The sequence below is a fragment of the Phoenix dactylifera genome, chromosome 10, assembly GCF_051530095.1.
Source record: "Phoenix dactylifera cultivar Ajwa chromosome 10, Ajwa_hap1_PhDact_Kaust_v1.1, whole genome shotgun sequence".
NCBI lineage: Eukaryota > Viridiplantae > Streptophyta > Magnoliopsida > Arecales > Arecaceae > Phoenix > Phoenix dactylifera.
In genome coordinates, this window is record NC_143199.1 from 6039571 (window position 1) to 6049584 (window position 10014).

A 10014-nucleotide genomic window follows, 5' to 3' on the forward strand; every position below is an offset into this window, starting at 1 on the left:
AATGATAGAGACTGTCGATCATGAAACCACGTGCGACTATTTTATTTCTTAAATAAATAGAACAGCAGTCTTTGTCAAATGTAAAAACATGACCTTCCTGTGCTAGACATGAAACAGAAATCAAATTTCTGCTAGCAGCAGGTACATAATAGCAGTCTCTAAGTAATAAACTAAATCCAGACGGTAGTCGCAGATGGTAGGTGCCCACAGCCACAGCAGCAACTTTTGCCCCGTTGCCAACCCGAAGGGTTACCGCACCTTCCGCCAACCTTCTACTTTTCTTTAGACCCTGCATGGTAGTGCACAAATGAGCACTAGAACCAGAATCTATAACCCAACTAGAAGTAGAAGAAACCGTTAGATTAGTTTCAATAATGAGCAAGTCTATACCTTCTGAAGGTATGTCACCTTTCTTGTTCTTCAGGCTCTCGAGGTATGAAGGATAGTTTCTCTTCCAGTGGCCGTCGACATTGCAGTGGAAACATTTTTCTTTGTCGTTAGCCTTTTTCTTTTGAACTTCCTTCTTTGGCTTCTTGTCTTTCTTCTGCCTCTTAGCAGGCTTCTTTTTCTTCCAAGTAGACTTTCTCTTGGAATCAGAAGTCAGCTCAGCAGCAAGGACATTGCCCCTTGAACCTTTCAAGGCTCCCTCAGCAGTTACCAACATATTTATCAGTTCAGTCTTAGTGCATTCAATCTTATTCATGTGGTAGTTTACTATAAACTGACCAAATGAATCAGGAAGTGACTGTAGGATCAAATCCACTTGTAATTCCTTGTGCATGTCCATACCGAGCTTCTCAAGCTCCTCTAGGTCCTTGATCATGGTCAGACCGTGATCATGCACAGACTGCCCTTCGCGCATCTTTGTCTTGAAGAGCCTCTTGGACACTTCAAAACAAGCTGTGCGACTCTGCTCACCATACAACTCTTGCAGGTGTGCCAGTATGTCCCTAGCAGTCTTCATATTTTCATGCTGGCATTGGAGTTCATTTGACATGGATGCCATCATATAGCATTTTACTCTAATGTCATCATCCAACCACTTTTTATGCATCTCACGCTGAACATCAGTAGGACGTGTTGGTAGTGTGGGGATATCTGAATCGAGTATGTAGCCTATTTTCTCACATTCCAAAATAATTTTGAGATTTCTAAGCCAGTCTTTGTAATTGGTTCCGGTCAGTCGGTTGGTCTCAAGAATACGGGTCAAAGGGTTTGAAGCTGACATTGTATCTGCAGAGAGTAAAGATTCTAGTTAGACTTTTGTACTTGGTCCTAATCTATTCTAAGATCTTTTAGAACAAATGTAACTCCCACTATTTTCTCGAATCCCTCACACTCCCCTGGTAGGAAAACGAAAATCCCACACGACTAAGGTTTCTAGTGGATACTGCGGTCCCACCAATTTACATGCCACCTCACCTAACAGTTATTGGTGACACATAGATTGATGAATGTACAACTCTTGTACAATGCTTCTCAAGCATGTTGCAGTGTAACTTGGTGTCTAAGTCATGAAGACCTCACCTAACAGTTATTGGTCCCATTTCTCAGTTAAGTCAGACCCACCGTATAACCGTAGGAATAAAGTCGTCATTGGGTCCTCACCTAACAGTTATTGGTGCCCAACCCCACCTTTACCCTACAACATCTCATGTCTATAGAGAGGTCCATCCCCCCGATGCAACTTGACCATTGTGTCCAGCCGAGACAAATCAACATCAGAAAGGCCTTAGCAGCTCTACTACAGTGGAAGACCTATTGACTTAATATTGGTTAATCAGGTCTTAGTGTTTCCAACTTGAGCCCTTCATAAGAGGTAATCGAATAATTGGCCAGGTAAGCAGGTGGGAGGCTCCCCTTACTCAGAGAGTAAGGTCCTAATTAAGTAACCACCTTTCATGCTTTCCTAGATACCAATTAGATCAATTAATCTAATATGACTTGCTCATGTCGGTTCACTCTCGACTTGATTGAGGAGGTTTTGATTTAGGTCTCAATTGGGTTTGCTACATCACATGTAAACCTATCTACCCGACTCACATTCACATCACATGTAAACGGCACATTGCAGGCAGTTATAATCGCAGCAATAATTAAAGCTAAACTTTAAATAGGTGATGATCATGGATTCTAGTTAGGTCGTATTACAAGCACATGCACGTCAATCGATCAACTGGTCTTCAACTCTTGAATTGGTTCCAAGCCTCCTTGATTCGATCCTTGATCAACTCTTGATCCAATCGCCATCAACTGCTTAGATCACCTGTTCATCTCATGCCTTGTCTTCAACTTGATCGTTGACGTACATCACATCACACAAATACAACCAGATGTAAAATAAAAATAAAAATAAATTACATCTCCTTTTAGGAGGCACGCAGGCCTCTCAAAACATCAAATAAGATGCATGCAAGCATCTAGAAAAATTACATGACATCGCAGATCACATCGCAGGTCATTACATTTGATACCAAAAGGGTTTGAATCCTATGATCATCACCATATGCAACAATTATAATTTTCAGATCTGAGAACTAACTGATTATATCATGACATAGGTTGCTGATCATGCTAATCATGATTCTAAACTTTGTAATCTCATTAACAATGCAATTAGAATCATCATTTTATCACATAAAAATCAGCATGCAAAAATCAGCACCCCTGAAAAATCTGCATGCAGAAATTTTCAGCATGCATGATCATTCAATTTTCAGATCTAATATGCCTTTAGATAATTAATTCTTACCTTAATCTACGAAGCCTAGGCTCTGATACCACTGTTGGGAACCCGCCCATGCCACTGATATTTCAAAAAAAAATTCAGATGGCAGCGGAATCGGCATAAGCGGGATCGACGTTCATCGCATGAACATTGTTTCATGAACCGTTCGTAGTAGGCAAGAATTAAAAACTTTTAAATTCATTAGAAGATCAGATCTTCACCTTGTGCGGGTAGATGATCACCGCAAACTGAAGTTCGTGGTCTAGGATGAAGGTTCGCTTGAAGCCGTTCAAGTGTCCGGCCTCTACGGGTATCCACACGAAGCAGTGATCCGATCAAAGCTCTCTTGTCTTCCCGGGGTGCTAGCTCCCTTGCAAAGACTTCTTTTGATGGCTGATTTCCTCCCTTTCAATCAACCCTTGATTGTGCTTGGGAGGAGGAAGAAGAAGGATGAACTCAAGGAAGAAGAACACAGCCTTTCTTTTCCCTGCGTTGGAAGAAGGATTGGAGGAGGAGGAGGCGAACAAGGCTCTCTTCTTCTCTTCTTCTTGTTGGCGGCTGAACCAAGGGAAAGGGAGAGGGTGGCGGCAGCAAGGAGAGGAGAGAGCACTTCTTCTATGCCCTAGGTGCCGCCCACATGTCCCTTTTTATAGACATGTGGAGCTCCTAACATTTAGGAGCTCTTGATATCTTTCCTAAGAGGGGGCGCCGTCTCTTCTCCCTTCTCCACGTGGAAAGGGGAGGGGCTTATCCCCTTCCTCATGGTAAACCCTAATCCATATTAGGTAGGGATTGGAATGCCCTAATGTGGTCAAGCCCTAATTCAATTAGGCTTAGCCCAAGGGTGAACCAATTTGGATCCAATCTAGGTAAGTCCTAATCCAATTAGAACTTATATCAATTTTGACTCAATTGAACTCTTCAATCCTAATCCAATTAGGAGTCTTATTGATTCATTAGATTAACAATTAATTGTGACTTAAGAAACCCTAATCCAAATTAGGACATATTTAATTTTAGTCCTAATCCAATTAGGACTCTTATTTGAATCCGAAGTCCTAATTCGATTAGGACTCTAGGAATCCTACTCCAAGTAGGAATCCAATTTTGATTCAAAACTCCTAATCTCATTAGGATTGCAGAAATTCTATTCCAAGTAGGAATTCCAGTCCTACTCCAACTAGGATTCCCAGTCCTAATCCAATTAGGACTCTAGGAATCCTACTCGATGTAGGACTCTTGTTTCAAGTCTAATTAATTAATTCCCTTTCCTTCTTCAACTTCTTATCAATCGAATTGATTACTCGTGATTCATAATTACTTTTCAACCATCGGATCGGTCAATACTTCTAGTGTGTGTGACCCCATAGGTTCTATTCTGACTGATAGTGAGATATATTGTGATCTCTATCACTATATCATTGAAAACTCCTTTCAATGGGTTGGAACGATTCCAACTCAACTCATTAGGGTTTATCGATCATCGAGATAATCCCTGTGAGTCCCACCATCCACCAGTGACACCTAGCAGCATGTAGTGGCTACCCAGCAGAATGGAATGATGAACCTCTAGGTGCAGTTAACGTGTGATACAGTCCTACTATCGTGGATCCCTACAGGACGGAGGTCATGGACAACTCGTCAAACTCCATCGTCTGTCATATGTCAAGATTTATTCGACTTGAGTTCGATAGTGGAAAACTCTTTCTCCACTTTATATTACTGCCCTGGCCAAGGTCTTAGAACTCAGTCTAACAAATCACATAGGATCACTCCTCTTCTATCAAGGTCGATAGATTCCTTGTAGGTGCATACCCTACTCCTACAGTGAACCTACTGCAGCCAATCTACACTGCATGGACCCATATGGCTAGAGACCATGTATGTGTGCAGTCAAACTACAATAACCTCACTGTGAGTAGCCGAAGCACCGCAGGTCAAAGGACCAGTCACACTACTGCAACATCAAGCAAGTCACTGACGAGTGGATAGACATCCAAGTGACTTCTTGTCTTGGTCACGCTTAGTACCCTTGTTCTCTAACAAGCACCTGCACTATCACTCCAGTGTCCCTACACTGTGGACTCAAGTCTCGTCCATCCAGAAGGAAAGTGGTCTGTGCACTGATCGGATCGATCACCGTCCTCGTGATGATCCATTGATCAGGAGCATTTAGAAATTAATCACCAATGATACATGGCTCAAATTCTCAACTCTTGAGAATATGTATCATCATCTTATTAATTTCTTGGACGATTCATAGACACATAAATAATATGAATGAAAAGATGCCTTTTTATTTATTCAATAATAAATAGTCAAGTACAAAATTATGTCCCTAGAATTAATAATGTGTCAGCCAGATTGGCTTCTAGGGCATACATCTAACAGGCCGGACATCGTCGCATTCCAGGCCCCCGGACCGATAAATCCACCGCATCCGCGAGAGCCCACGGAGACCAGAGCGGCTGGATGGAACGGGAGGCCACGGAGGGACCCCCGACCAAGCACGCTCGAGGGCCGAAGGAGGGCCGCCCCCCGCCACAGCGAAGGCGAGGGATTCGGAAGAGGTACATGGGACGCCGACGTGTCCCCCACGAGGGGGGTAGGCCGCACGGGCAAACCAACGGATCGCAACGGGGCACGAAAGAGGCCCACCGAGCAGGAGTGAAGGGAAGCACCCAGCGGCGGTTGGCTGCAGCGAGGCAGGGAGCCCGCCGCGGGATGCGTAACCGAGACCGCTCACGCGCCGACACGATTGCGGCCGCGTCGCTCCCCGCGCGCCCATCCCCCACGCGCGGAGCCTTTCGGCCCGGACACGCATGAAGGAGGGGTCGCCATCAGGGCGCCGACAGCGGAGCATCTCCGAGCACGAGATACCGCGAAGACCAAGGGACTCATTTGGAAAAGCTACGGGCCTTGGAGGCCAAACCACACACAGCCGAGCCAAGCTCAGCACCATCGGGCGCGGCCCCAACGCGCCAATCCAAACCGACAGGCCAGACCGCGCCCGCCCCCAAGAAACGGACTCCGAGAGCGCCCCCGAGATTCGGCCCAAGCGCGACCGACATTCGACCCACGGCCGGTCGAGCCCGGCTGCGCGCGCAACCGGCCGGGCGCGGCCCCTGGTGCCCGGCCGCCCGCGCGAGGCGGGGCACTCGAAGGCGCGCCGGGCCGGGCGGCAGGCCCCGCGCGCACGCCCGCACCCGAACGCTCGGCGAAGCAAGGGCCCGGGCGCCGTGCCGCGCGCGCACCAGAAAGAACGAATACGAGCGCGCCCGCCCGGGCCAGGGTCCTGGTGCGACGGCCGCGCGCCCGCCCGAGCGCCCCCGCCGCGCGCGAGCGCCCGCGCGCCCGCCCGAGCGCCCCCGCCGCGCGCGAGCGCCCGCGCGCCGCTCGGCCGAGGGCGCCCGGCCATGCGCAGAACCGAGCGACCGCGCCGCGGCCGCGCGCGCGCCGAGGCGCGACAGCGGGACGGCGCGCGCGACCGGGAGGCCGATCAGCCTAGCGCGCCCGTCCTTGCCCGGCCCCAGGCAACGGCCGCCCGCCCGCGCGACGCGCCCATCCGCGCGGGCCGCATGCGCAGAACCGAGCGACCACGCCACGGCCGTGCGCGCCAAGGCGCGGGAGCAGGATGAAGCGCGCCTCCGAGCGGTCGATCGGCCCAGCGCGCCCGTCCTTGCACGGCTCCGGCCAACGGCCCCGCGCACGCGCGGCGCGCCCGCCCGCCCGCCCGCGCGGCGCGACCATCCGCGCATGCCGACGGGCTCGGGCAGAGCGGAAGGCCCGCCCAGGTCGGACACACCCCATTACCTCCCCAGCGGGGCATCCTCCGAAGGCCCACCCCAAGGGTTCCAACGAATCGAGGAGCGTTACACACGGAAACGGCCCAGACGCGCGTCCCGGTTGCACGGGGTGCGCATCCCAATCGTCCGGGACGCGCTTCCCGGGAGGGCCGATGGAGGGAGCCGAAGTGGCGCACGGCCGCCGGGCACGGACGGCCGAAGGCAGCGCCCGTGCGCCGGGAAGCCGGCAGGTGCGTGCCGGCTCCGTCGGGGACGAGATGGGCCGGGCAAGTCCGCCGCGAGGCAACGGTCCTGTGCGGAGTGGAGCGGAAGGCCCGCCGCGGCGGCAGCAGACCCCCCCTCCTACCATCCCGGCGGGGCATCCGCCCAAAGCCCACCCCAAGCGTTCCAAAGTACCGAGGAGCGTTGCAAACGGGAACGGCCCGGACACGCGTCCCGGTCGCACGGGATGCGCGTCCCGGTCGCACGGGTCGCGCGTCCCGGGAGGGCCGACGGACGAAGCCAAAGTGGCGCACGGCCGCCGCGCACGGACGGCCGGCGGCGGCGCCCGTGCGCCGGAAAGTCGGCGGGCGCGCGCCGGCTCCGTCGGGGATGAACGGTGCCGGGCACGACCGCCGCGAGGCAACGAACTTCTGCGGAGTGGGGCGGAAGAACCGCCGTGGCGGCAGCAGCCCCCCCTCCCTACCACCCCGACGGGGCATCCGCCCAAAGCCCACCCCAAGCATTCCAAAGTACCGAGGAGCGTTGCAAACGGGAACCGCCCGGACACGCGTCCCGGTCGCACGGGATGCGCGTCCCGGGAGGGCCGACGGAGGAAGCCGGTGCACGGCCGCCGCACGGACGGCCGGCGGCGGCGCCCATGCGCCGGGGCCTCGGCAGGCGCGGGCCGGCTCCCTCGGGGACGAACGGTGTCGGGCATGCCCGCCGCGAGGCGACGGACTTGTGCGGAGTGGAGCGGAAGGCCCGCCGCGGCAGCAGCAGCCCCCCCTCCCTACCACCCCAGCGGGGCATCCGCCCAAAGCCCACCCCTAGCGTTCCAAAGTACCGAGGAGCGTTGCAAATGGGAACGGCCCGGACACGCGTCCCGGTCGCACGGGTCGCGCGTCCCGGGAGGGCCGATGGAGGAAGCCGGCGCACGGCCGCCGCGCGGATGGCCGGTGGCGGCGCCCATGCGCCGGGGCCTCGGCGGGCGCGTGCCGGCTCCCTCGAGGACGAACGGTGCCAGGCACGCCCGCCGCGAGGTGACGGACTTGTGCGGAGTGGAGCGGAAGGCCCGCCGCGGCAGCAGCAGCTCCCCCTCCCTACCACACCAGCAGGGCATCCGCCCAAAGCCCACCCCAAGGGTTCCAAAGTACCGAGGAGCGTTGCAAATGGGAACGGCCCGGACACGCGTCCCGGTCGCACGGGATGCGCATCCCGGTCGCACGGGTCGCGCGTCCCGGGAGGACAGACCGAGCAAGCCGAAGTGCCGCTCATGGCCACCGCGAGGGCCGTACGGCGCCGGCGCCCGTGCACCGTGGCACGGGCTAGAGCGTGCCCCCTACCACCCCTTCGGAGCTTCAGCGCAAAGCCCACCACGGGGTAGATAACCGAAGGCAACGAGGGACGGTGGATGCACATATCCGAGCAGTGGCGATAGGGCCGGAGGGAGCACCGACAGGGCCGTGAGATTTTAAAGTACCGAGAGAATTTGCAAACCGGGCCCGCCCCTCCCCCCGTCCATCGCACGCCGATCGGGGGTCCGGCACCCCGCGGGGGCTGCTGGCATGCGCTCCCGGTGCAGGCATCGACGAGTCGCCCGCGACCTCCCCTCGGGTCCGAGCCCCCAAGCGCGGATGCCGAAACGCGCCGGCCGCGGCAGCAGCACCCCTGCCACCCCATCGGGGCATCGGCGCAAGGCCCACCCCAGGGTAGATAACCGGAGGCAACGAGGGACGGTGGATGCACATATCCGAGCAATAGCGATAGGGTCGGAGCGAAGACCGAGGGGGTCGGGGGGTTTTAATGTTCCGAGGGAAGTTGGAGACGGGGCCCGCTCGAACGCCCGTCCCTCGCACGCCGATCGGGGGTCCGGCACCCCGCGGGGGGCTGCTGGCATGCGCCCCTAGTACAAGCATCGACAAGTTGCCCGCGACCTCCACTCGGATCTGGCGGCGCACGCGCAGATGGCAAAACGCGGCGGCCGCGGCTGCAGCCCCCCTACCACCCCGTTGGCGCGTCGGCGCAAAGCCCACCCCGGGGAGGATAACCAAAGGCTACGAGGGACGATGCATGCACATATCCGAGCAATACCGAGAGGGTCGGGGGGAAGACCGAGAGGCAATGGGTGTTTAGATTACCGATGGAAGTTGCGAAAGGGGCCCGCCCGGACGTTCGCCGCTCGCACGCGGATCGGGGGTCCGGCGTTGCGCGCCGCCGGGCAGCGCGATCCGGCGGGGGCGCACGGAGGGCGCCGCCCATCGTCGGAGCTTGCTCGGTCATCTCTGCCGCACGGACACGTGCGCGCCGCCGCGCAAGGTTCGGCCGGCGGGGCGGACGGTTCGCCACCGCAGGCCTTTCCCACAGCCGGAACGTGGGCCCGGCGTTGCTCGCCGGCGGGCCGCGCAATCCGGCGGGGCGCACGGCGGGCGCCGCCCGTCGCCGGAGCTTCGCTCGGTCATCTCGGCCGCACGGACACGTGCGCGCCGCCGCAGAAGGTTCGGCTGGTGGGGCGGAGACGGTTCGCCGACGCAGGCCTTTCCCACGGCCAGAACGTGGGACCGGCGTTGTGCGCCGGCGGAAGGTGCGATCCGGCCCGAGCTTCGCTCGGTCATCTCGGCCGCACGGACACGTGCGCGCCGCCCATCGCCGGAGCATCGCTCGGTCATCTCGGCCGCGCCGACACGTGCGCGCCGCCCCGAAAGGCTCGGCCGGCCGGGCGGACGGATCGCCGCCGTAGGCCTTTCCCGCAGCATGCGCCCCTTCGCCCGAACGACCACGGGACTTTGGTACGGTCTAGCCGTCGGCCGCCCGGCGGCATGCCATCGGGGCTGCTCGATCCACGTCGCGTGCCGGCCGCCGCTCGGGCCGGCTGGCCGGCTGCCGTACGTAATCTCTGACCTCATCAGCGGTCGATCCGCACCGTACTGGTTTTCGGTGCGGACCCGCCGGCGCTGCGCGGCGCCGGCCGTCGCATCCGGGTCCGCGGGCGCCGCCCGGTTGCCTCCCGCCCTCGTGCGCTCGCGCCGGCCGGGCGACGCGGTGCCCGCGGGACTCGGGCACGGTTGAGCCGTCGGCCGCCCGGCGGCATGCCGCCGCCGCTCCGCGCCACGTGCCGGCTGCGCTCCTCCCCGCGCCCATCCGCGGGCGGGCCCGCCGCCGCTCGGCCTAGCCCCCCGGCTGCCGCACGCAACCTGCGACCTCGTCGGCGCTGGATGCGCGTCGTGATAGTTTTCGATGGGGCGCCGCGGAGAAGCCGGGGGCCCGTGCGACGGGCCAGGG